At 52.6% G+C, this 22990-nt stretch overlaps 1 protein-coding gene across 1 annotated transcript in view; it reads right to left on the bottom strand.

The window, feature by feature from the left end:
• LOC140385820 (chondroitin sulfate glucuronyltransferase-like) overlaps window positions 1–22990 on the bottom strand; it is a 35190-nt gene that overhangs the window by 1088 nt on the left and 11112 nt on the right. The window lies entirely within an intron of this gene.

Here is a 22990-nt window from a genome sequence, read left to right as displayed (position 1 = left end):
CTAACTATTCCCCAGACCCTAACCCAACCTCCCACAGACACACACAAGACAGACACACAGTGAAGGGGTAGGAAAGGTTAAAAAATAACAGGGGTCAAAAGGGCTGAGGTGAACCTTTGCTGCTGAGTCTTTGGAGTCGGCGATCTTGAATTAATTGGTTCAACAAAGAAAAAAGATAAGTACACACAGGAACAGGCCCTTCGGCCCTCCAAGCCTGCGCCGATCTACAAGTTTGCGGATGATACGACTGTGGCTGCATCACAGCCTGGTACGGCAACTGCTCGGCCCAAGATCGCAAGAAACTGCAGAGTGTGGTGAACTCAGCCCAACGCATCACACAAGCTCCCCACCCCCACATTGATTCTGTCTGCACCTCCCGCTGCCTCAGGAAGGCAGACAGCATTATCAGAGACCCCTCCCACCCAGGCATGGCCTTCTTCCAGACCCTTCCATCAGGCAGAAGGTACAGAAGTCTGATGACCCGCACATCCAGACATAGGAACAGCTTCTTCCGCACAGCCACAAGACTCCTCAACGACTCCCCCTCGGACTGATCTGTTCCCTGTAAGAACACTATTCACGACGCCCTATGCTGCTCTTGCTCATGTATTTGCTTTGTTTGGCCGCTTGTTCCGCACTGTAACCAATCACTGTTTGTCGATGTACCATTTGTCAATGTTCTCTGTCGATTATTGTTTTTGTCGACTATGTACGTACTGTGTACGTTCCCTCGGCCGCAGAAAAATACTTTTCACTGAACTTCGCTACATGTCACAATAAATCAAATCAAATGCTCCAACTAAAAAAATTGCCATCTGCCCTGACTCGGTCCGTGTCCCTCTATTTCCTCCCTATTCATGGACCCATCCAGATGCCTCTTAAATGTTGCTAATGTGCTGCTTCCACCACCTCCTCTGGCAGCGCGTTCCAGGCACCCTCCACTCTCTGTGTGAAATACCTACCCTGCACACCTCCCTTAAACTTTCCCCCTCTCACCTTGAACCTGTGCCCTGTGTAAGTGACACTTCCACCCTGGGGAAAAGCCTCTGACTATCCACCCTGTCGATGTCTCATAATTTTGTAGACCTCGATCAGATTTTGTAGACCCCTCACTAGGTGGATCCCAGAGTTGAGGGGATTAGGTTATGACGAGAGGTTGAGTAGACTGGGACTGTACTCATTAGAGTTTAGAAGGATGTGGGGGGATCTTATTGAAACATAAAATTATGAAGGGAATAGATAGGATAGATGCGGGCAGGTTGTTTCCACTGGTCGGGGAAAGCAGAACTAGGGGGCATAGCCTCAAAATAAGGGGAGGTAGATTTAGGACGGAGTGTAGGAGGAACTTCTTCACCCAAAGGGTTGTGAATCTCTGGAATTCCTTGCCCAGTGAAGCAGTTCAGGCTCCTTCTTTAAACGTCTTTAAGAAAAAGATAGATACCTTTCTAAAGAATAAAGGGATTCGGGGATATGGTGTACGGGCCGGAGAGTGGAGCTGAGTCCACAAAGATCAGCCATGATCTCATTGAATGGTGGAGCAGGCTCGAGGGGCCAGATGGCCGACTCCTGCTCCTAGTTCTTATGTTATGTTCTTTTAGCCCTCCTAATTCCACGTTTAAGTTCCTTCTTACTTTCACTGTACTCCTCAAGGGCTTCGCCAGTTTTTATAATACAATAATAATCTTTATTGTCACAAGTAGGCTTACATTAACACTGCAATGACGTTACTGTGAAAAGCCCCTAGTCGCCACATTCCGGCTCCTGTTCGGGGACACGGAGGAAGAATTCAGAATGTCCAATTCACCTAACAGCACGTCTTTCGGGACTTGTGGGAGGAAACCGGAGCACCCGGAGGAAACTCACGCAGACACGGGGAGAACGTGTAGACTCCGCACAGACAGTGACCCAAGCTGGAATCGAACCCAGGACTCTGGAGCTGTGAAGCCACAGTGCTAACCACGGTGCTACCGTGCCTCGACCGATCGTCTGCTTCCTTTTTCTCTTTTGACGAAGTTTACAATTTCCCTCGTCACCATGGCTCCCGAATCCTGCCATTCCTGTCCTTCATTTCTGTGGGGACATGCCTGTCCTGCCCTTCAATCACCTGGCCTTCAAAATCCTCCCACATGCTAGACGTGGATTTGCCCTCAAATAGCCGCTCCCAATCCACATTCCCCAGTTCCTGTCTAATTTGGATGGAATTGGCCCTCGCCCAATTCGGCACCCTCACCCGTGGGCCACTCTTGTCCTTATCCATGATTACTCAAAATCTTATGGAATTATGGTCGCTAAGCCCAAAATGCTCCCCCGCTGAAACACCAATCACCCGGCCTGGCTCATTCCCCAACACCGAGTCTAGTGTGGCCCCCTCCCTGGTTGGATTGTCAACACACTGTATCAAAAAGGCCTCCTGAACACATCTAACAAATTGCTCTCCATCCGGGCCCCCGGCTGTGAGGGATTCCCAGTCAATATGGATCGTTTAGAATCTGCATTCAATTAACCTCGTGGGCTGCAGGAATTCCTCCGGAGAGTCACCTTCATTTGTACAGGCTCCACCAGATTGACTCTCGGTCTCACTGACATAGTACTAGAATCCTCTACCTGAGAGATTAAAGGAGGGGTTTCCCTTCCATCCTGCCTCTGGAACGCTTCTCTGCTCTTTGTGCAGGATCCCGGCTGTGGTATAGAGGGAGAGAAAGAGCCTGGACGTCAGACCCTTTTGCATTCCCAGGAGAGATATTAGCCAAGGCTTTTCCCAGCCTTTCTCACAGAGGTTTGAAGCTGCAGAGGCCTGGCTGGATAGAGAATGCTTGCAGCATCCAAACCAGGAGTTAAACCTTCTCAGGACTGATAGAGTGTCCAGACCTGCCCTACCAGCCATGATATCAGAGAGACAAGTTCCAGCCTTCTGGGAGAGATATCTGGGAGGCTTAGCTCCTCCTCAGAACGAAACTGAAAGCAAAAATGGAACCTGCCTTCTGCTCCTGAATCTTCAGAAAGGCTCTGCCAATCCCATTCAAAAAAAAAAAGTCCCAGAATTGCAGAAGAGTGGAGTGGCTGCTCGCCAAGTCCATCAAAGTGACATCAGGAGCTATGCCACAGAGGACCATGCATTAAGGGCTTGAGTCAGTTCAAATAGCAACTTGCAGCGGTGGGGTGGGGGGGTGGGGGGGAATGGTTGACAGGTCATCAGTTCAAAACCAATGATCTGTACTTCTAAAACCAGACACGCATTAGAAGGAAAGCAGGATCAGACAAGGATTTCTAAGAGGTTCCATACACACAAAGACACACAACACCGACTCAAACGGTCTAAACTAGTCCCATTATACAAGTCCCTTGCCTGGTTTTGACATTAATAAAGATTGTTTTTAGACACATGACAAAGTACTTGCCACCACATTATCATTTTCAGAAAATATGTACAATCTCTGGATCAAACAATTGCCATGATAACTCTAAGTAACTTGTGTTCTACTGACAAAAGTAGTTAACAGTTCGGAAAAGTGCGGGGCGGCCAAGACCGCCTCGTCCTCCAACATGGCCGATCTCTCACTCTCCTTGGCGTTCTTCTTTATCTTGTTTCTCCAACATGCATCGCTCCTCGGTCCCGATCTGAACCAGTCTGTGTGGTTTTAGTCGAGACAAATGTGGCCTTAGTGGTTGAAAAGATTGGAGATCCACACTAGGGACAGGTCACAGATCGTCTCCAGGTGCTTCCCGATAACAGCAACCACCCCCTCGTGTATATATATATATATATATCTTTTTTTTTTTAATGTTTAATTTTTAATTTTAATTAATTGACGCAATGTCAGTTAGAGGGGTGCAGTGCTCGGACTGTGAGATGTGGCAGGTCCGGGAGGCTTCCAGCGTCCCGGATGGCTTCATCTGCAGAAAGTGCACCCAACTGGAGCCCCTCACAGACCACATGGTTCGGTTGGAGCAGCAGTCGGATGCACTTAGGAGCATGCAGGTGGCGGAAAGCGTCATAGATCGCAGTTATGTAAATGTGGTCACACCCAAGGTGCAGGTAGAGAAATGGGTGACCACCAGAAAGGGCAGGCAGTCAGTGCAGGAATCCCCTGTGTTTGTCCCCCTCTCAAACAGGTATACCCCTTCGGATACTGTCGGGGGGGATAGCCTATCAGGGGAAAACAGCAGCAGCCAGAGCAGTGGCACCACGGCTGGCTCTGATGTTCAGAAGGGAGGGTCAAAGCGCAGAAGAGTAATAGTAATAGGGGACTCTATAGTCAGGGGCACAGATAGGCGCTTCTGTGGATGTGAAAGAGACTCCAGGATGGTATGTTGCCTCCCTGGTGCCAGGGTCCAGGATGTCTCCGAACGGGTAGAGGGCATCCTGAAGGGGGAGGGCAAACAGGCAGAGGTCGTTGTACATATTGGTACTAACGACATAGGCAGGAAGGGGCATGAGGTCCTGCAGCAGGAGTTCAGGGAGCTAGACAAAAAGTTAAAAGACAGGACCTCTAGGGTTGTAATCTCGGGATTACTCTCTGTGCCACATGCCAGTGAGGCTAGAAATAGGAAGATAGAGCAGCTAAACACGTGGCTAAACAGCTGGTGTAGGAGGGAGGGTTTCCGTTATCTGGACCACTGGGAGCTCTTCCGGGGCAGGTGTGACCTATATAAGGAGGGGTACATCTAAACCGGAGAGGCATAAATCTCCTGGCCGCGAGGTTTGCTAGTGTCACACGGGAGGGTTTAAACTAGTATGGCAGGGGGGTGGGCACGGGAGCAATAGGTCAGAAGGTGAGAGCATTGAGGGAGAACTAGGGAATAGGGACAGTGGGGCTCTGAGGCAGAGCAGACAGGGAGAAGTTGCTGAACACAGCGGGTCTGGTGGCCTGAAGTGCATATGTTTTAATGCAAGAAGTATTACGGGTAAGGAAGATGAACTTAGAGCTTGGATTAGTACTTGGAACTATGATGTTGTTGCCATTAGAGACCTGGCTGAGGGAAGGGCAGGATTGGCAGCTAAACGTTCCAGGATTTAGATGTTTCAGGCGGGATAGAGGGGGATGTAAAAGGGGAGGCGGAGTTGCGCTACTGGTTAGGGAGAATATCACAGCTGTACTGCGGGAGGACACCTCAGAGGGCAGTGAGGCTATATGGGTAGAGATCAGGAATAAGAAGGGTGCAGACACAATGTTGGGGATTTACTACAGGCCTCCCAACAGCTAGCGGGAGATAGAGGAGCAGATAGGTAGACAGATTTTGGAAAAGAGTAAAAACAACAGGGTTGTGGTGATGGGAGACTTCAACTTCCCCAATATTGACTGGGACTCACTTAGTGCCAGGGGCTTAGACGGGGCGGAGTTTGTAAGGAGCATCCAGGAGGGCTTCTTAAAACAATATGTAGACAGTCCAACTAGGGAAGGGGCGGTACTGGACCTGGTATTGGGGAATGAGCCCGGCCAGGTGGTAGATGTTTCAGTAGGGGAGCATTTCGGTAACAGTGACCACAATTCAGTAAGTTTTAAAGTACTGGTGGACAAGGATAAGAGTGGTCCTAGGATGAATGTGCTAAATTGGGGGAAGGCTAATTATAACAATATTAGGCGGGAACTGAAGAACATAGATTGGGGGCGGATGTTTGAGGGCAAATCAACATCTGACATGTGGGAGGCTTTCAAGTAGCAGTTGAAAGGAATTCAGGACCGGCATGTTCCTGTAAGGAAGAAGGATAAATACGGCAATTTTCGGGAACCTTGAAGGACGAGAGATATTGTAGGCCTCGTCAAAAAGAAAAAGGAGGCATTTGTCAGGGCTAAAAGGCTGGGAACAGACGAAGCCTGCGTGGAATATAAGGAAAGTAGGAAGGAACTTAAGCAAGGAGTCAGGAGGGCTAGAAGGGATCACGAAAAGTCATTGGCAAATAGGGTTAAGGAAAATCCCAAGGCTTTTTACACGTACATAAAAAGCAAGAGGGTAGCCAGGGAAAGGGTTGGCCCACTGAAGGATAGGCAAGGGAATCTATGTGTGGAGCCAGAGGAAATGGGCGAGGTACTAAATGAATACTTTGCATCAGTATTCACCAAAGAGAAGAAATTGGTAGATGTTGAATCTGGAGAAGGGTGTGTAGATAGCCTGGGTCACATTGAGATCCAAAAAGACGAGGTGTTGGGTGTCTTAAAAAATATTAAGGTAGGTAAGTCCCCAGGGCCTGATGGGATCTACCCCAGAATACTGAAGGAGGCTGGAGGGGAAATTGCTGAGGCCTTGACAGAAATCTTTGGATCCTCACTGTCTTCAGGTGATGTCCCAGAGGACTGGAGAATAGCCAATGTTGTTCCTCTGTTTAAGAAGGGTAGCAAGGATAATCCAGAGAACTACAGGCCGGTGAGCCTTACTTCAGTGGTAGGGAAATTACTGGAGAGAATTCTTCGAGACAGGATCTACTCCCATTTGGAAGGAAATGGACGTATTAGTGAGAGGCAGCATGGTTTTGTGAAGGGGAGGTCGTGTCTCACTAACTTGATAGAATTTTTCGAAGAGGTCACTAAGATGATTGATGCAGGTAAGGCAGTGGATGTTGTCTATATGGACTTCAGTAAGGCCTTTGACAAGGTCCCTCATGGTAGACTAGTACAAAAGGTGAAGTCACACGGCATCAGTGTTGAGCTGGCAAGGTGGATACAGAACTGGCTAGGTCATAGAAGGCAGAGAGTAGCAATGGAAGGATGCTTTTCTAATTGGAGGGCTGTGACCAGTGGTGTCCCACAGGGATCAGTGCTGGGACCTTTGCTCTTTGTAGAATATATAAATGATTTGGAGGAAAATGTAACTGGTCTGATTAGTAAGTTTGCAGACGACACAAAGGTTGGTGGAATTGCGGATAGCGATGAGGACTGTCAGAGGATACAGCAGGATTTAGATTGTTTGGAGACTTGGGCGGAGAGATGGCAGATGGAGTTTAATCTGGACAAATGTGAGGTAATGCATTTTGGAAGGTCTAATGCAGGTAGGGAATATACAGTGAATGGTAGAACCCTCAAGAGTATTGAAAGTCAAAGAGATCTAGGAGTACAGGTCCACAGGTCATTGAAAGGGGCAACACAGGTGGAGAAGGTAGTCAAGAAGGCATACGGCATGCTTGCCTTCATTGGCCGGGGCATTGAGTATAAGAATTGACAAGTCATGTTGCAGCTGTATAGAACCTTAGTTAGGCCACACTTGGAGTATAGTGTTAAATTCTGGTCGCCACACTACCAGAAGGATGTGGAGGCGTTAGAGAGGGTGCAGAAGAGATTTACCAGAATGTTGCCTGGTATGGAGGGCATTAGCTATGAGGAGCGGTTGAATAAACTCGGTTTGTTCTCACTGGAATGAAGGAGGTTGAGGGGAGACCTGATAGAGGTCTACAAAATTATGAGGGACATAGACAGAGTGGATAGTCAGAGGCTATTCCCCAGGGTAGAGGGGTCAATTACTAGGGGGAATAGGTTTAAGGTGAGAGGGGCAAGGTTTAAAGGAGATGTACGAGGCAAGTTTTTTACGCAGAGGGTAGTGGGTGCCTGGAACTCGCTACCGGAGGAGGTGGTGGAAGCAGGGACGATAGTGACATTTAAGGGGCATCTTAACAAATACATGAATAGGATGGGAATAGAGGGATACGGACCCAGGAAGTGTCGAAGATTGTAGTTTAGTCGGGCAGTATGGTCGGCACGGGCTTGGAGGGCCGAAGGGCCTGTTCCTGTGCTGTACATTTCTTTGTTCTTTGACAGACCCGTCCCCACCAGCACTGTACCCCAGTGTTCTAGTCACAGACCCGTCCCCACCAGTATGGTACCCCAGTGTTACACAGTGACAGACCCATTCCCACCAGTACTGTACCCCAGTGTTATACAGCGACAGACCCGTCCCCACCAGCACTGTGCCCCAGTGTTGTACAGTGACAGACCCGTCCCCACCAGTACTGTACCCCAGTGTTATACAGCGACAGACCCGTCCCCACCAGTACTGTATCCCAGTGTTATACAGTGACAGACCCGTCCCCACCAGTACTGTATCCCAGTGTTATACAGTGACAGACCCGTCCCCACCAGTACTGTACCCCAGTGTTATACAGTGACAGACCCGTCCCCACCAGTACTGTACCCCAGTGTTTCTCAGTGACAGACCCGTCCCCACCAGTACTGCTCCCCAGTGTTATACAGCGACAGACCCGTCCCCACCAGTACTGTACCCCAGTGTTATACAGCGACAGACCCGTCCCCACCAGTACTGTACCTCAGTGTTACACAGTGACAGACCCGTCCCCACCAGTACTGCTCCCCAGTGTTATACACCGATAGACCCGTCCCCACCAGTACTGTACCCCAAGTGTTATACAGCGACAGACCCGTCCCCACCAGTACTGTACCCCAGTGTTACACAGTGACAGACCCATCCCCACCAGCACTGTACCCAAGTGTTGTACAGTGACAGACCCCTCCCCACCAGTACTGTGCCCCAGTGTTACACAGTGACAGACCCATCCCCACCAGCACTGTACCCAAGTGTTGTACAGTGACAGACCCCTCCCCACCAGTACTGTACCCCAGTGTTATACAGCGACAGACCCGTCCCCACCAGTACTGCTCCCAGTGTAATACAGTGACAGACCCGTCCCCACCAGTACTGTACCCCAGTGTTACACAGTGACAGACCCATCCCCACCAGTACTGTACCCCAGTGTTATACAGTGACAGTGCCGTCCCCACCAGTACTCTACCCCAGTGTTATAGTGACAGACCCGTCCCCACCAGTATGGTACCCCAGCGTTATACAGTGACAGACCCGTCCCCACCAGTACTGTACCCCAGTGTTATACAGTGACAGACCCGTCCCCACCAGTACTGTACCCCAATGTTACACAGTGACAGACCCGTCCCCACCAGTACTGTACCCCAGTGTTATACAGCGACAGACCCGTCCCCACCAGTACTGTACCCCAGTGTTATACAGTGACAGACCCGTCCCCACCAGTACTGTACCCCAGTGTTATACAGTGACAGACCCGTCCCCACCAGTACTGTACCCCAGTGTTATACAGTGACAGACCCATCCCCACCAGTACTGTACCCCAGTGTTATACAGTGACAGACCCATCCCCACCAGTACTGTACCCCAGTGTTACACAGTGACAGACCCGTCCCCACCAGTACTGTACCCCAGTGTTATACAGTGACAGACCCGTCCCCACCAGTACTGTACCCCAGTGTTATACAGTGACAGACCCATCCCCACCAGTACTGTACCCCAGTGTTATACAGTGACAGACCCATCCCCACCAGTACTGTACCCCAGTGTTACACAGTGACAGACCCGTCCCCACCAGTACTGTACCCCAGTGTTATACAGTGACAGACCCGTCCCCACCAGTACTGTACCCCAGTGTTATACAGTGACAGACCCGTCCCCACCAGTACTGTACCCCAGTGTTATACAGTGACAGACCCGTCCCCACCAGTACTGTACCCCAGTGTTATACAGTGGCAGACCCATCCCCACCAGTACTGTACCCCAGTGTTATACAGCGACCGACCTGTCCCCACCAGTACTGTACCCCAGTGTTATACAGTGGCAGACCCATCCCCACCAGTACTGTATCCCAGTGTTATACAGTGACAGATCCGTCCCCCCAGTACTGTACCCCAGTGTTATACAGTGACAGATCCATCCCCACCAGTACTGTATCCCAGTGTTATACAGTGACAGACCCGTCCCCCCAGTACTGTACCCCAGTGTTATACAGTGACAGACCCGTCCCCACCAGTACTGTACCCCAGTGTTATACAGTGACAGACCCATCCCCACCAGTACTGTACCCCAGTGTTATACAGTGACAGACCCCTCCCCACCAGTACTGTACCCCAGTGTTATACAGTGACAGACCCGTCCCCACCAGTACTGTACCCCAGTGTTATACAGTGACAGACCCATCCCCACCAGTACTGTACCCCAGTGTTATACAGCGACAGACCCGTCCCCACCAGTACTGTACCCCAGTGTTATACAGTGACAGACCCGTCCCCACCAGTACTGTACCCCAGTGTTATACAGTGACAGCCCCGTCCCCACCAGTACTGTACCCCAGTGTTATACAGTGACAGACCCGTCCCCACCAGTACTGTACACCAGTGTTATACAGCGACAGACCCGTCCCCACCAGTACTGTACCCCAGTGTTATACAGTGACAGACCCGTCCCCACCAGTACTGTACCCCAGTGTTATACAGTGACAGCCCCGTCCCCACCAGTACTGTACCCCAGCGTTATACAGTGACAGACCCGTCCCCACCAGTACTGTACACCAGTGTTATACAGTGACAGACCCGTCCCCACCAGTACTGTACCCCAGGGTTATACAGCGACAGACCCGTCCCCACCAGTACTGTACCCCAGTGTTATAGTGACAGACCCGTCCCCACCAGTACTCTACCCCAGTGTTATAGTGACAGACCCGTCCCCACCAGTACTGTACCCCAGTGTTATACAGCGACAGAACCGTCCCCACCAGTACTGTACCCCAGTGTTATACAGCGACTGACCCGTCCCCACCAGTACGGTACCCCAGTGTTACACAGAGGGCGATGGGAATCTCGAACTCGCTGCCTGAAAGGGAACCCTCACAACATTTGAGAAGCATTTCAATGAGTGGCTGAGCAAAACAACTGACCACGGGTTGGTAAATGGGTTCCAATAAATAGGAACCTGGGTCGGAACTGGCTCAATGGCCTCTTATTATGCTGTTAAACTCTATGACCCCTCAAATCCCTCTGTTCCTGCTCCTGATCACTGTCCAGTGATCCCTGGGTTAGAGAGAGAGAGGGGAAATCAGCCAGGGTTCCTGCTCCTGATCACTGTCCAGTGATCCCTGGGTTAGAGAGAGAGGGGAAATCAGCCAGGGTTCCTGCTCCTGATCACTGTCCAGTGATCCCTGGGTTAGAGAGAGAGGGGAAATCAGCCAGGGTTCCTGCTCCTGATCACTGTCCAGTGATCCCTGTGTTAGAGAGGGGAAATCAGCCAGGGTTCCTGCTCCTGATCACTGTCCAGTGATCCCTGTGTTAGAGAGGGGAAATCAGCCAGGGTTCCTGCTCCTGATCACTGTCCAGTGATCCCTGGGTTAGAGAGAGAGAGGGGAAATCAGCCAGGGTTCCTGCTCCTGATCACTGTCCAGTGATCCCTGGGTTAGAGAGAGAGAGGGGAAATCAGCCAGGGTTCCTGCTCCTGATCACTGTCCAGTGATCCCTGGGTTAGAGAGAGAGGGGAAATCAGCTAGGGTTCCTGCTCCTGATCACTGTCCAGTGATCCCTGGGTTAGAGAGAGAGAGGGGAAATCAGCCAGGGTTCCTGCTCCTGATCACTGTCCAGTGATCCCTGGGCTAGAGAGAGAGAGGAAGTCAGCCAGGGTTCCTGCTCCTGATCACTGTCCAGTGATCCCTGGGTTAGAGAGAGAGAGGAAGTCAGCCAGGGTTCCTGTTCCTGATCACTGTCCAGTGATCCCTGGGTTAGAGAGAGGGGAAATCAGCCAGGGTTCCTGCTCCTGATCACTGTCCAGTGATCCCTGGGTTAGAGAGAGAGAGGGGAAATCAGCCAGGGTTCCTGTTCCTGATCACTGTCCAGTGATCCCTGGGTTAGAGAGAGAGGGGAAATCAGCCAGGGTTCCTACTCCTGATCACTGTCCAGTGATCCCTGGGCTAGAGAGAGAGAGGAAGTCAGCCAGGGTTCCTGCTCCTGATCACTGTCCAGTGATCCCCGGGTTAGAGAGAGAGAGGGGAAATCAGCCAGGGTTCCAGCTCCTGATCACTGTCCAGTAATCCCTGGGTTAGAGAGAGGGGAAATCAGCCAGGGTTCCTGCTCCTGATCACTGTCCAGTGATCCCTGGGTTAGCGAGAGAGAGAGGGGAAATCAGCCAGGGTTCCTACTCCTTATCACTGTCCAGTGATCCCTGGGCTAGAGAGAGAGAGGAAGTCAGCCAGGGTTCCTGCTCCTGATCACTGTCCAGTGATCCCTGGGTTAGAGAGAGGGGAAATCAGCCAGGGTTCCTGCTCCTGATCACTGTCCAGTGATCCCTGGGTTCGAGAGAGAGAGGGGAAATCAGCCAGGATTCCTGCTCCTGATCACTGTCCAGTGATCCCTGGGTTAGAGAGAGAGGGGAAATCAGCCAGGGTTCCTGCTCCGGATCACTGTCCAGTGATCCCTGGGTTAGAGACAGAGAGGCGAAATCAGCCAGGGTTCCTGCACCTGATCACTGTACAGTGATCCCTGGGTTAGGGAGAGGGGAAATCAGTCAGGGTTCCTGTTCCTGATCACTGTCCAGTGATCAGTGGGTTAGAGAGAGAGAGAAGGGAAATCAGCCAGGGTTCCTGCTCCTGATCACTGTCCAGTGATCCCTGGGTTAGAGAGAGAGGGGAACTCAGCCAGTGTTCCTGCTCACTGCCCAGTGATCCCTGGGTTAGAGAGAGGGTAAATCAGCTAGGGTTCCTGCTCCTGATCACTGTCCAGTGATCCTGGGTTAGAGACAGAGAGGGGAAATCAGTCAGGGTTCCTGCTCCTGATCACTGTCCAGTGATCACTGGGTTAGAGAGAGGGGAAATCAGCCAGGGTTCCTGCTCCTGATCAGTGATCCATGGGTTAGAGAGAGAGAGGGGGGAAATCAGCTAGGGTACCTGCTCCTGATCAGTGTCCAGTGATCCCTGGGTTAGAGAGAGGAAATCAGCCAGGGTTCCTGCTCCTGCTCACTGTCCAGTGATCCATGGGTTAGAGAGAGAGGGGAAATCAGCCAGGGTTCCTGCTCCTGATCACTGTCCAGTGATCCCTGGGTTAGAGAGAGAGGGGAAATCAGTCAGGGTTCCTGCTCCTGATTACTGTCCAGTGATCCCTGGGTTAGAGAGAAAGAGAGAGGGGAACTCAGCCAGTGTTCCTGCTCCTGATCACTGTCCAGTGATCCCTGGGTTAGAGAGAGAGGGGAAATCAGCCAGTGCTCCTGCTCCTGATCACTGTCCAGTGATCCCTGGGTTAGAGAGAGAAGGGAAATCAGCCAGGATTCCTGCTCCTGATCACTGTCCAGTGATCCCTGGGTTAGAGAGAGGGGAAATCAGCCAGGTTTATTGCTCCTGATCACTGTCCAGTGAGCCCTGGGTTAGAGAGAGAAGGGAAATCAGCCAGGGTTCCTGCTCCTGATCACTGTCCAGTGATCCCTGGGTGAGAGAGAGAGAGAGGAAATCAGCCAGGGTTCCTGCTCCTGATCACTGCCCAGTGATTCCTGGGTTAGAGAGAGGGGAAATCAGCCAGGGTTCCTGCTCCTGATCACTGTTCAGTGATCCCTGTGTTAGAGAGAGGGGGGAAATCAGCCGGGGTTCCTGCTCCTGATCACTGTCCAGTGATCCCTGGGTTAGAGAGAGAAGGGAAATCAGCCAAGGTTCCTGCTCCTGATCACTGTCCAGTGATCCCTGGGTTAGAGAGAGAGGGGAAATCAGCCAGGGTTCCTGCTCCTGATCACTGTCCAGTCATTCCCTGGGTTAGAAAGAGAGGGGAAATCAGCCAGGGTTCCTGCTCCTGATCACTGTCCAGTGATCCCTGGGCTAGAGAGAGGGGAAATCAGCTAGGGTTCCTGCTCCTGATCACTGTCCAGTGATCCCTGGGTTAGAGAGAGAGAGAGGAAATCAGCCGGATTCCTGCTCCTGATCACTGTCCAGTGATCCCTGGGTTAGAGACAGAAAGGGGAAATCAGCCAGGGTTCCTGTTCCTGATCACTGTCCAGTGATCCCTGGGTTAGAGAGAGAGAGGAGAAATCAGCCAGGGTTCCTGCTCCTGATCACTGTCCAGTGATCCCTCGGTTAGAGACAGAGAGGGGAAATCAGCCAGGGTTCCTGCTCCTGATCACTGTCCAGTGATCCCAGGGTTAGAGAGAGAGGGGAAATCAGCCAGGGTTCCTGCTCCTGATCACTGTCCAGTGATCCCTGGGTTAGGGAGAGAGGGGAAATCAGCCAGGGTTCCTGCTCACTGTCCAGTGATCGCTGGGTTAGAGAGAGGGGAACTCAGCCAGTGTTCGTGCTCCTGATCACTGTCCATGATCCCTGGGTTAGAGAGAGAGAGGGGGGAAATCAGCCAGGTTTCCTGCTCCTGATCACTGTCCAGTGATCCCTGGGTTAGAGAGAGTGGAAATCAGCCAGGGTTCCTACTCCTGATCACTGTCCAGTGATCCCTGGGTTCGAGAGAGAGAGGGGAAATCAGCCAGGATTCCTGCTCCTGATCACTGTCCAGTGATCCCTGGGTTAGAGAGAGGAAATCAGCCAGGGTTCCTGCTCCTGCTCACTGTCCAGGGATCCATGGGTTAGAGAGAGAGGGGAAATCAGCCAGGGTTCCTGCTCCTGATCACTGTCCAGTGATCCCTGGGTTAGAGAGAGAGGGGAAATCAGTCAGGGTTCCTGCTCCTGATTACTGTCCAGTGATCCCTGGGTTAGAGAGAAAGAGAGAGGGGAACTCAGCCAGTGTTCCTGCTCCTGATCACTGTCCAGTGATCCCTGGGTTAGAGAGAGAGGGGAAATCAGCCAGTGCTCCTGCTCCTGATCACTGTCCAGTGATCCCTGGGTTAGAGAGAGAAGGGATATCAGCCAGGATTCCTGCTCCTGATCACTGTCCAGTGATCCCTGGGTTAGAGAGAGGGGAAATCAGCCAGGTTTACTGCTCCTGATCACTGTCCAGTGATCCCTGGGTTAGAGAGAGAAGGGAAATCAGCCAGGGTTCCTGCTCCTGATCACGGTCCAGTGATCCCTGGGTGAGAGAGAGAGAGGAAATCAGCCAGGGTTCCTGCTCCTGATCACTGCCCAGTGATTCCTGGGTTAGAGAGAGGGGAAATCAGCCAGGGTTCCTGCTCCTGATCACTGTCCAGTGATCCCTGTGTTAGAGAGAGGGGGGAAAACAGCCGGGGTTCCTGCTCCTGATCACTGTCCAGTGATCCCTGGGTTAGAGAGAGAAGTGAAATCAGCCAAGGTTCCTGCTCCTGACCACTGTCCAGTGAACCCTGGGTTAGAGAATGAGGGGAAATCAGCCAGGGTTCCTGCTCCTGATCACTGTCCAGTGATCCCTGGGTTAGAAAGAGAGGGGAAATCAGCCAGGGTTCCTACTCCTGATCACTGTCCAGTGATCCCTGGGCTAGAGAGAGGGGAAATCAGCCAGGATTCCTGCTCCTGATCACTGTCCAGTGATCCCTGGGTTAGAGAGAGAGAGGAAATCAGCCATGGGTCCTGCTCCTGATCACTGTCCAGTGACCCCTGGGTTAGAGAGAGAGGGGGGAAATCAGCCAGGGTTCCTGCTCCTGATCACTGTCCAGTGATCCCTGGGTTAGAGAGAGAGGGGGGAAATCAGCCAGGGTTCCTGCTCCTGATCACTAGTCCAGTGATCCCTGGGTTAGAGAGAGAGAGGGGAAATCAGCTAGGGCTCCTGCTCCTGATCACTATCCAGTGATCCCTGGGTTGGAAAGAGAGGAGAAATCAGTCAGGGTTCCTGCTCCTGATCACTGTCCAGTGATCCCTGGGTTAGAGAGAGAGAGAGAGAGAGGGGAACTCAGCCAATGTTCCTGCTCCTGATCACTGTCCAGTGATCCCTGGGTTAGGGAGAGAGGGGAAATCAGCCAGGGTTCCTGCTCACTGTCCAGTGACCGCTGGGTTTGAGAGAGAGAGGGGAACTCAGCCAGTGTTCGTGCTCCTGATCACTGTCCAGTGATTCCTGGGTTAGAGAGAGAGGGGAAATCAGCCAGGGTTCCTGCTCCTGATCACTGTCCATGATCCCTGGGTTAGAGAGAGAGAGGGGGGAAATCAGCCAGGTTTCCTGCTCCTGATCACTGTCCAGTGATCCCTGGGTTGGAGAGAGAGGGGAAATCAGCCAGGATTCCGGCGCCTGATCACTGTCCAGTGATCCCTGGGTTAGAGAGAGAGAGGAAATCAGCCAGGGTTCCTGCTCCTGATCACTGTCCAGTGATCCCTGGGTTAGAGAGAGAGAGGGGAAATCAGCCAGGGTTCCTGCTCTAGTGATCCCTGGGTTAGAGAGAGAGAGGGGAAATCAGCCAGGATTCCTGCGCCTGATCACTGTCCAGTGATCCCTGGGTTAGAGAGAGGGGAAATCAGCCACTGTTCCTGCTCCTGATCACTGTCCAGTGACCCCTGGGTTAGAGAGTGAGAGGTGAAATCAGCCAGGGTTCCCGCTCCCGATCACTGTCCAGTGATCCCTGGGTTAGCGAGAGAGAGAGGGGAAATCAGCCAGGGTTCCTGCTCCTGATCACTGTCCAGTGATCCCTCGATTAGAGAGAGAAGGGAAATCAGCCAGGGTTCCTGCTCCTGATCACTGTCCAGTGGCCCCTGGGTTAGAGACAGAGAGGGGAAATCAGCCAGGGTTCCTGCTCCTGATCACTGTCCAGTGATCCCTGGGTTAGAGAGAGAGAGAGGAAATCAGCGAGGATTCCTGCTCCTGATCACTGTCCAGTGACCCCTGGGTTAGAGAGAGAGAGAGGAAATCAGCCAGGATTCCTGCTCCTGATCACTGTCCAGTGACCCCTGGGTTAGCGAGAGAGGGGGAACATCAGCCAGGATTCCTGCTCCTGATCACTGTCCAGTGATCCCTGGGTTAGAGAGAGAAGGGAAATCAGCCAGGGTTCCTGATCCTGATCACTGTCCCGTGATCCCTGGGATAGAGAGAGAGGGGAAATCAGCCAGGGTTCCTGCTCCTGATCACTGTCCAGTGATCCTGGGTTAGAGAGAGAGAGGAAATCAGCCAGGATTCCTGCTCCTGATCACTGTCCAGTGATCCCTGGTTTAGAGAGAGAGAGTGGAAATCAGCCAGGGTTCCTGCTCCTGATCACTGCCCAGTGATCCCTGGGTTAGAGAGAGGGGAAATCAGCCAGGGTTCCTGCTCCTGATCACTGTCCAGTGATCCCTGGGTTAGAGAGAGAGAGGGGAAATCAGCCAGGGTTCCTGCTCCTGATCACTGTCCAGTGATCCCTGGGTTAGAGAGAGAGAGGGGAAATCAGCCAGGGTTCCTGCTCCTGATCACTGTCCAGTGATCCCTGTGTGAGAGAGGGGAAATCAGCCAGGGTTCCTTCTCCTGATCACTGTCCAGTGATCCCTGGGTTAGAAAGAGAGGGGAAATCAGCCAGGGTTCCTGCTCCTGATCACTGTCCAGTGATCCCTGGGTTAGAGAGAGAGAGAGGAAATCAGCCGGATTCCTGCTCCTGATCACTGTCCAGTGATCCCTGGGTTAGAGACAGAAAGGGGAAATCAGCCAGGGTTCCTGTTCCTGATCACTGTACAGTGATCCCTGGGTTAGAGAGAGGGGAAATCAGTCAGGGTTCCTGTTCCTGATCACTGTCCAGTGATCCCTGGGTTAGAGAGAGAGAGAGGGGAAATCAGCCAGTGTTCCTGCTCCTGATCACTGTCCAGTGATCCCTGGGTTAGAGAGAGAGGGGAAATCAGCCAGGGTTCCTGCTCCTGATCACTGTCCAGTGATCCCTGGGTTAGAGAGAGAGAGAGGAAATCAGCCGGATTCCTGCTCCTGATCACTGTACAGTGATCCCTGGGTTAGAGAGAGGGGAAATCAGTCAGGGTTCCTGTTCCTGATCACTGTCCAGTGATCCCTGGGTTAGAGAGAGAGAGAGGGGAAATCAGCCAGGGTTCCTGCTCCTGATCACTGTCCAGTGATCCCTCGGTTAGAGACAGAAAGGGGAAATCAGCCAGGGTTCCTGCTCCTGATCACTGTACAGTGATCCCTGGGTTAGAGAGAGGGGAAATCAGTCAGGGTTCCTGTTCCTGATCACTGTCCAGTGATCCCTGGGTTAGAGAGAGAGAGAGGGGAAATCAGCCAGGGTTCCTGCTCACTGCCCAGTGATACCTGGGTTACAGAGAGAGAGAGGAAATCAGCCAGGATTCCTGCTCCTGATCACTGTCCAGTGATCCCTCGGTTAGAGACAGAGAGGGGAAATCAGCCAGGGTTCCTGCTCCTGATCACTGTCCAGTGATCCCTGGGTTAGAGAGAGAGAGGGGAAATCAGCCAGTGTTCCTGCTCTTGATCACTGTCCACTGATTCCTGGGTTGGAGAGAGAGGAGAAATCAGTCAGGGTTCCTGCTCCTGATCACTGTCCAGTGATCCCTGGGTTAGAGAGAGAGAGAGAGAGAGGGGAACTCAGCCAATGTTCCTGCTCCTGATCACTGTCCAGTGATCCCTGGGTTAGGGAGAGAGGGGAAATCAGCCAGGGTTCCTGCTCCTGATCACTGTCCAGTGACCGCTGGGTTTGAGAGAGAGAGGGGAACTCAGCCAGTGTTCGTGCTCCTGATCACTGTCCAGTGATTCCTGGGTTAGAGAGAGAGGGGAAATCAGCCAGGATTCCGGCGCCTGATCACTGTCCAGTGATCCCTGGGTTAGAGAGAGAGAGGAAATCAGCCAGGGTTCCTGCTCCTGATCACTGTCCAGTGATCCCTGGGTTAGAGAGAGAGAGGGGAAATCAGCCAGGGTTCCTGCTCCTGATCACTGTCCAGTGATCCCTGGGTTAGAGAGAGAGAGAGAGGGGAAATCAGCAAGGATTCCTGCGCCTGATCACTGTCCAGTGATCCCTGGGTTAGAGAGAGGGGAAATCAGCCAGGGTTCCTGCTCCTGATCACTGTCCAGTGACCCCTGGGTTAGAGAGTGAGAGGTGAAATCAGCCAGGGTTCCCGCTCCCGATCACTGTCCAGTGATCCCTGGGTTAGCGAGAGAGAGAGGGGAAATCAGCCAGGGTTCCTGCTCCTGATCACTGTCCAGTGATCCCTCGGTTAGAGAGAGAAGGGAAATCAGCCAGGGTTCCTGCTCCTGATCACTGTCCAGTGGCCCCTGGGTTAGAGACAGAGAGGGGAAATCAGCCAGGGTTCCTGCTCCTGATCACTGTCCAGTGATCCCTGGGTTACAGAGAGAGAGAGGAAATCAGCCAGGATTCCTGCTCCTGATCACTGTCCAGTGAACCCTGGGTTAGAGAGAGAGGGGAAATCAGCCAGGGTTCCTGCTCCTGATCACTGTCCAGTGACCCCTGGGTTAGAGAGAGAGAGAGGAAATCAGCCAGGATTCCTGCCCCTGATCACTGTCCAGTGACCCCTGGGTTAGCGAGAGAGGGGGAACATCAGCCAGGATTCCTGCTCCTGATCACTGTCCAGTGATCCCTGGGTTAGAGAGAGAAGGGAAATCAGCCAGGGTTCCTGATCCTGATCACTGTCCCGTGATCCCTGGGATAGAGAGAGAGGGGAAATCAGACAGGGTTCCTGCTCCTGATCACTGTCCAGTGATCCTGGGTTAGAGAGAGAGAGGAAATCAGCCAGGATTCCTGCTCCTGATCACTGTCCAGTGATCCCTGGTTTAGAGAGAGAGAGTGGAAATCAGCCAGGGTTCCTGCTCCTGATCACTGCCCAGTGATCCCTGGGTTAGAGAGAGGGGAAATCAGCCAGGGTTCCTGCTCCTGATCACTGCCCAGTGATCCCTGTGTTAAAGAAAGAGGGGAAATCAGCCGGGGTTCCTGCTCCTGATCACTGTCCAGTGATCCCTGGGTTAGAGAGAGAGAGGGGAAATCAGCCAGGGTTCCTTCTCCTGATCACTGTCCAGTGTTCCCTGGGTTAGAGAGAGAGGTGAAATCAGCCAGGGTTCCTGCTCTAGTGATCCCTGGGTTAGAGAGAGAGAGGGGAAATCAGCCAGGGTTTCTGCTCCTGATCACGGTCCAGTGTTCCCTGGGTTAGAGAGAGAGGTGAAATCAGCCAGGGTTCCTGCTCCCGATCACTGTCCAGTGATCCCTGGGTTAGCGAGAGAGAGAGGGGAAATCAGCCAGTGTTCCTGCTCCTGATCACTGTCCAGTGATCCCTGGGTTAGAGAGAGAGGGGAAATCAGCCAGGGTTCCTGCTCTTGATCACTGTCCAGTGATCCCTGTGTTAGAGAGAGAGGGGAAATCAGCCAGGGTTCCTGCTCCTGATCACTGTCCAGTGATCCCTGGGTTAGAGAGAGAGAGGAAATCAGCCAGGGTTCCTGCTCCTGATCACTGTCCAGTAATCCCTGGGTTAGAGAGAGGGGAAATCAGCCAGGGGTCCTGCTCCTGATCACTGTCCAGTGACCCCTGGGTTAGAGAGAGAGGGGGGAAATCAGCCAGGATTCCTGCTCCTGATCACTGTCCAGTGACCCCTGGGTTAGAGAGAGAGGGGAAATCAGCCAGGGTTCCTGCTCCTGATCACTGTCCAGTGATCCCCGTGTTAAAGAAAGAGGGGAAATCAGCCGGGGTTCCTGCTCCTGATCACTGTCCAGTGATCCCTGTGTGAGAGAGGGAAAATCAGCCAGGGTTCCTGCTCCTGATCACTGTACAGTGATCCCTGGGTTAGAGAGAGGGGAAATCAGTCAGAGTTCCTGTTCCTGATCACTGTCCAGTGATCCCTGGGTTAGAGAGAGAGAGAGGGGAAATCAGCCAGGGTTCCTGCTCCTGATCACTGTCCAGTGATCCCTGGGTTAGAGAGAGAGGGGAACTCAGCCAGTGTTCCTGCTCACTGCCCAGTGATCCCTGGGTTAGAGAGAGGGGAAATCAGCTCGGGTTCCTGCTCCTGATCACTGTCCAGTGATACCTGGGTTAGAGAGAGAGAGAGGAAAGCAGCCAGGATTCCTGCTCATGATCACTGTCCAGTGATCCCTCGGTTAGAGACAGAGAGGGGAAATCAGCCAGGGTTCCTGCTCCTGATCACTGTCCAGTGATCCCTGGGTTAGAGAGAGAGGGGAAATCAGCCAGTGTTCCTGCTCCTGATCACTGTCCAGTGAACCCTGGGTTAGAGAGAGAGGAGAAATCAGTCAGGGTTCCTGCTCCTGATCACTGTCCAGTGATCCCTGGGTTAGAGAGAGAGGAGAAATCAGTCAGGGTTCCTGCTCCTGATCACTGTCCAGTGATCCCTGGGTTGGAGAGAGAGGAGAAATCAGTCAGGGTTCCTGCTCCTGATCACTGTCCAGTGATCCCTGGGTTAGAGAGAGAGAGAGAGAGAGAGAGAGAGAGGGGAACTCAGCCAATGTTCCTGCTCCTGATCACTGTCCAGTGATCCCTGGGTTAGGGAGAGAGGGGAAATCAGCCAGGGTTCCTGCTCACTGTCGAGTGACCGCTGGGTTAGATAGAGAGAGGGGAACTCAGCCAGTGTTCGTGCTCCTGATCACTGTCCAGTGATTCCTGGGTTAGAGAGAGAGGGGAAATCAGCCAGGGTTCCTGCTCCTGATCACTGTCCATGATCCCTGGGTTAGAGAGAGAGAGGGGGGAAATCAGCCAGGTTTCCTGCTCCTGATCACTGTCCAGTGATCCCTGGGTTGGAGAGAGAGGGGAAATCAGCCAGGATTCCGGCGCCTGATCACTGTCCAGTGATCCCTGGGTTAGAGAGAGAGAGGAAATCAGCCAGGGTTCCTGCTCCTGATCACTGTCCAGTGACCCCTGGGTTAGAGAGAGAGAGGGGAAATCAGCCAGGGTTCCTGCTCTAGTGATCCCTGGGTTAGAGAGAGAGAGGGGAAATCAGCCAGGATTCCTGCGCCTGATCACTGTCCAGTGATCCCTGGGTTAGAGAGAGGGGAAATCAGCCAGGGTTCCTGCTCCTGATCACTGTCCAGTGACCCCTGGGTTAGAGAGTGAGAGGTGAAATCAGCCAGGGTTCCTGCTCCTGATCACTGTCCAGTGATCCCTCGGTTAGAGAGAGAAGTGAAATCAGCCAGGGTTCCTGCTCCTGATCACTGTCTAGTGGCCCCTGGGTTAGAGAGAGAGAGAGGAAATCAGCCAGGATTCCTATTCCTGATCACTGTCCAGTGAACCCTGGGTTAGAGAGAGAGGGGAAATTAGCCAGGGTTCCTGCTCCTGATCACTGTCCAGTGATCCCTGGGTTAGAGAGAGAAGGGAAATCAGCCAGGGTTCCTGATCCTGATCACTGTCCCGTGATCCCTGGGATAGAGAGAGAGGGGAAATCAGCCAGGGTTCCTGCTCCTGATCACTGTCCAGTGATCCTGGTTTAGAGAGAGAGAGGAAATCAGCCAGGATTCCTGCTCCTGATCACTGTCCAGTGATCCCTGGTTTAGAGAGAGAGAGTGGAAATCAGCCAGGGTTCCTGCTCCTGATCACTGCCCAGTGATCCCTGGGTTAGAGAGAGGGGAAATCAGCCAGGGTTCCTGCTCCTGATCACTGCCCAGTGATCCCTGTGTTAAAGAAAGAGGGGAAATCAGCCGGGGTTCCTGCTCCTGATCACTGTCCAGTGATCCCTGGGTTAGAGAGAGAGAGGGGAAATCAGCCAGGGTTCCTGCTCCTGATCACTGTCCAGTGATCCCTGTGTGAGAGAGGGGAAATCAGCCAGGGTTCCTTCTCCTGATCACGGTCCAGTGTTCCCTGGGTTAGAGAGAGAGGTGAAATCAGCCAGGGTTCCTGCTCTAGTGATCCCTGGGTTAGAGAGAGAGAGGGGAAATCAGCCAGGGTTTCTGCTCCTGATCACGGTCCAGTGTTCCCTGGGTTAGAGAGAGAGGTGAAATCAGCCAGGGTTCCTGCTCCCGATCACTGTCCAGTGATCCCTGGGTTAGCGAGAGAGAGAGGGGAAATCAGCCAGGGTTCCTGCTCCTGATCACTGTCCAGTGATCCCTGGGTTAGAGAGAGAGGGGAAATCAGCCAGGGTTCCTGCTCCTGATCACTGTCCAGTGATCCCTGGGTTAGAGAGAGAGGGGAAATCAGCCAGGGTTCCTGCTCTTGATCACTGTCCAGTGATCCCTGGGTTAGAGAGAGAGAGGAAATCAGCCAGGGTTCCTGCTCCTGATCACTGTCCAGTAATCCCTGGGTTAGAGAGAGGGGAAATCAGCCAGGGGTCCTGCTCCTGATCACTGTCCAGTGACCCCTGGGTTAGAGAGAGAGGGGGGAAATCAGCCAGGATTCCTGCTCCTGATCACTGTCCAGTGACCCCTGGGTTCGAGAGAGAGAGGTGAAATCA

Source organism: Scyliorhinus torazame, chromosome 2 (assembly GCF_047496885.1).
Source record: "Scyliorhinus torazame isolate Kashiwa2021f chromosome 2, sScyTor2.1, whole genome shotgun sequence".
NCBI lineage: Eukaryota > Metazoa > Chordata > Chondrichthyes > Carcharhiniformes > Scyliorhinidae > Scyliorhinus > Scyliorhinus torazame.
The sequence above is the reverse complement of the archived record's forward strand: the minus strand, read 5'-3'. Positions and strand labels throughout refer to the sequence as shown.